This window comes from Lissotriton vulgaris, chromosome 9 (assembly GCF_964263255.1).
Source record: "Lissotriton vulgaris chromosome 9, aLisVul1.2, whole genome shotgun sequence".
NCBI classification, from domain to species: Eukaryota; Metazoa; Chordata; class Amphibia; order Caudata; family Salamandridae; genus Lissotriton; species Lissotriton vulgaris.
Window position 1 is genome coordinate 872,397,434 of NC_141697.1, and position 4,273 is coordinate 872,401,706.

At 55.7% G+C, this 4,273-nt stretch overlaps 1 non-coding gene across 1 annotated transcript; it reads left to right on the top strand.

The window, feature by feature from the left end:
- The first annotated feature begins 1,315 nt into the window (after window positions 1-1,315).
- LOC147692406 (U6 spliceosomal RNA) lies at window positions 1,316-1,420 on the top strand. The gene has a single exon (XR_015300298.1). It is a non-coding gene; the product is annotated as a U6 spliceosomal RNA (small nuclear RNA).
- The last annotated feature ends 2,853 nt before the right edge of the window (window positions 1,421-4,273 follow it).

Genomic DNA, 4,273 nt, shown 5'->3' on the forward strand with positions numbered 1-4,273 from the left:
TCTTCGCCGGGTGTGGGTCTTGTCGCTCCACGTCGGGAGGGGTGATTCCTCTCGGTCTCTTCTTTTTCGTGGTCTTCACGCCAGGCGGTGTCTCTCCTCCGTCGGGGTCCCTTCGGATCCCGTTTCTGGCTTGTACGCCTTCGGGGGTCGTAGGGTGCTCGCTTCGGCGGCCCGTTTGCTGTATTTGGGGGCCTGGCGGAGATTAGCATGGCCCCTGCGCACGGTTGACACACGATTACGTGAGATTCACGCGGCTCCTCGTGCTTCGAATGGCCGAGGGGTCTTAGGCGCTGTGCTGCTGTCTCCTCTGGAGGCGTGGGTTTTGTATCCCACTAACGACCCTCCGGGCCTGCCATCTGTCGCACCGGTGCATTCGGTGTCCCCAGGTCTGGGTCGGGTCGGTCGTCCGGCTGGTGTAGGTGCCTCCGGCTTGCCCGTTCGGGCTATCTTTCCCCCGGGGTCCGGCTGGGTGGGGGCGGTCCGACTGAGTCGGATCTAGCCTTCGTTGACTGGTCTCGCTGACCCCGGTGGTGTTTCGGCGCCTGGGGCCGCGACTCAGTATGCCTCCGGTGGCTTTGTTCCGGGGGGGGGCCTCGGCCCTCCAGCCCGGATTCTGCTCTCCCCTCCCGGGTCCTTGTGTTTGCCCTGTCTGTCACTTGACCTTGCGGTCTGTTGTTCGCGTTTCCCCCGTGCCATCTGAGCTGCGGGTTTCGCTTGGGCAGGGCCGGAGTGCTCCTGGGCGCTTCGGCAGCGCATGGACTTCTGTTGGAGCGATACAGAGCTGTGTGGCTTGGCCTCTGGGCGTTATCTCGCATCTTCGGGGGGCGTTTCCAGTTTGAGGCTCCCGGCGGGGCCTCCACCCATGGTACCCGCTCCTTTTGCGAGCAGGCGGTTCAAGCCTTCTGGCCGGGTGGGGTTCTTCTCATCCTGGGTTGGGTCCCCCGCTCCTGGAGCCGGGGTTGAGCCGGCCCTTTCTGCTGGCCTGCCTCCGTCGGCGGGCCGGATTCTTGGGCGGTGGTTGCTGCTTGCTCGGGGCTGAACTTCTGGGGCGGTGGTTTTGCTGCTGGGCTACCACTGATCTTCCACTTGTCTTACTGTGCCTGGCGGAGGGCTTCCCTCTGGCTTTGGTGCGGTCGGCTTGGTGCTGTCCGCGCCTCCGTGGACCCCTTGCGGGGCTTGGTCCCGGTGGGTCCGTTGGGCTGCCTTGCGGGCCTTCCACGGTCCGATGTTCGACGGGCTGGTCTCCCTGGTGGCTCGCTTGGCTCCGTTGTTATTTCTCCTTCGCCCTCGGGCGCTCTGCCGGTCTCCCCCTTGGGGGCTCGCTTCGGCTGCACATATACTTATGTTGGAACGTTACAGGAGATTTGCAGGGCCCCTACGCAAGGGTGACTCGCAAATTCGGGAGGCGTTCCACAGGAGTCTTCTCGCTCGTTCTACGAGCTCTTCGGGGTCCGCCCTGTTGGGCCCCGGCCCTCGGTGGCTTTGCGGTTCCTCGCCTTTCGGGTGATTTTCCCTGGTGGCGATGGTGTCTGCTGGGCGGATGGGCGTGCGGGGGTCGTTCCTCCGCTCCCCGCCCTTCTTGCGGGTTTTGCCGGTCGGGATTGCTCCTCCGGCATGTCCCCCGTGTCCTTCCCGGGGTCCCTTCCCTGGGGCCTCGGACTCAGGTGGTATCTTTACCGCTTTTTCCGGCCAACGTGGTTCCTCCCTTGTCCGGGCTGGTTGTTCGGCGTGCTGTTTTGGCTTCTCTTAGCCGCACGTTTTTCCTTTCCCGGTGGGATGACCTGTGTTATGCCTTTTGGGCCCGGTTCGTTCGGGCCGCTAGCCCTCGTTCCTCCTTGGTTCGCGGGCTTACACAGGCTGGCATCCTTCCCTACGCTTCGCTGGGTTCGGTGGATCCGGCGGGGGCCCAGGGTCGGTCCGCGAGGTGTGGCTCTGTTCCCTGGGCCCCCTTAGGGGGTGTCTCCTCTGTGGAGTTTTGTCTGACTTCGGCGTGGTCATCCCCCGCCTGGTGAGTGGGTCTCTAGCGGTCCCGGGGGGGACTTCGCTGGGGCCGTTCTGAGTGCTGGAGCTGCGACTCCTGGTTGGCCTTCCTTTCCTGGAGGTCTTACTTTCAGGTTTCCTGTGACCCCTGTTTTCTTTTCAGTGGTTGTACATCAACCTTGGGTTGGTTTCTCTGCATCACCGTGTGGTGTTGTTGTTCTGGTGGTCAATGAAGCCTTGTTGGCTTGGGTATTGGCTCACTTTGTAACTCAGGGGGCGAGGAAGACTAACGAGGAGGTAATGCCCCGGTTACTTACCGGTAATCTTCATTACTCCGAGTATAGTCTTCCTCGCCACATGAGTTCCCTCCCCCCCTCCCTGTCTGGCTATCGGCTTCATTGTTTGCTTGGTAGATCAGGCTGATTGGTGGGGCCGGCCCGCCTCTTATAGAGGTCAGGTGGGACTGGTCGGCCATGTTGGGAGGGGGTGGGAGGTGGTTTCTTTTTGCTTTGGAGGGTTCTGTTGTGGAGCTAAAGCTCACTTTGTAACTCATGTGGCGAGGAAGACTATACTCGGAGTAATGAAGATTACTGGTAAGTAACCGGGGCATTTGTATGTGTGTGAAGTATGCAAATACCATAAATCTTCTTCTGTCTGTGATATTCCGGCAGAAGAATTTTTACACAAAGGCCCAGATTACCCATTATTTGATGCAGCACAGCACAGCAAGACTACTTGCTGCCAGCCACGGCCGGTAATAGGTGTAACTGCAGGGCGGTGACTTGGGGAGGGGGAGGGGCAGGGTGGGGGGTTGTAATGTATGGATTACGGACTTTAACAGGTAAGTAAACATATAAATAAATAAAACGAATTTCGTTGTGTGCACTGCATCACCAAATGCGATGCAGTGCACCTATTATCGGCCGTGACTGCTTGCTGCGCTGCGTCAGAGAGGGCAGGAATGCACCATATCTATCAAGCTACTGCTCTCTCCTTGTGATAGTGTTCTGTGTGCTTCTTAGGGTCAATGCAGGAACCCTTGCCCCATGGTGCAGGGGTGCCTGTGTTGCAGGCAGGATTGTTTTTGTGCAGGAGGGATCACCTTCCTGCACAAAAACAATCCTTAGAGGAGTTTTCCTCTTCCTAAGTGTGCTGCAGAATGAGAAAACAATGTGGAAAAATAAAGATGCTCCTGTATCTGGAAGGCATATGATTTTGACCGGGGATTACCAGTCTTGGTAAATCTGAGAATGTGCTAAAAAACATGGGCGGATGCATGGGAACACCAAAGCTCCACTCATAGAACACCATCCTGGTGCAGAGTCATGCAACACAGTGACTTTCACTGCTTTGTGTAACTCCAGATTTGCCAAGCAATGCAAGGCCACACCAGGTGCCCTTGCATGGCTTGGTAAATTAGACTTAGCGATTGTTTTACCCTTGCGTGACACAAGAGCGACGCAATCCTTTGATAAAACTGGGCCAAAATATTTTGTGCGATAGAATCCATTCTTCTCAGGTTCATCTCATGTTTATAAAATGGGTATTATTGTGTTAAGTCATAATAACCACCAATTCAGTTTATTGCAGAGACGTTTTAAGGCATGGGCAAAGTGGGCTCTGGCCTAGCACTCCAGTCTTTTAGACGCCCCCCTGATAGAACCAGCTCGTTCTACAGAGTCTTGCCCTTCCTGACCTTGAATCATTGTTAAACAGATAGGGCCTCATTTATGAGGCTGTGCGTCACTTTCACACCGCCGGTGCATCATTTTTTGTGACGCACCAGCAGGGTAAAAAGTGTGCCTTGTTGCACCATATTTACAAAGTGACGCATCTAGGTAGATGCGTCACTTTGTAAACCCCTGCGCTACATTATACCTACGCCAGGTATAATGTATGCAGGTGGGGCATTCTGACGCAAGACAGGGTAATAGAAGTGACGCAGTGAAATCTATAAGATTTCACTGCGCCACTTCTAGGACACAAATGCGTCAATTTCTTACGTCTGCCTCACAGCAGGCATAAGACTGACGCAGGCCCTTTCACATGGGGCTTGCCCCATGTGAAAGGACACATTGCTGGAGTTGCGTCACTTTTGTGACACACTCTAGCAATGCGTCACTTTTGCGCCATACAGATACGTCAGAAATACTGACGTATCTGTAACTCCTTGTACCATGATGCGTCATACTGTAAATATGACGCATCATTGGTCTCGCAAGGAGGGCGCAGTGAAAAGTGACGCATCGCTGTTTTCACGCATCGATACATCACTTTTCATAAATGAGGCCCA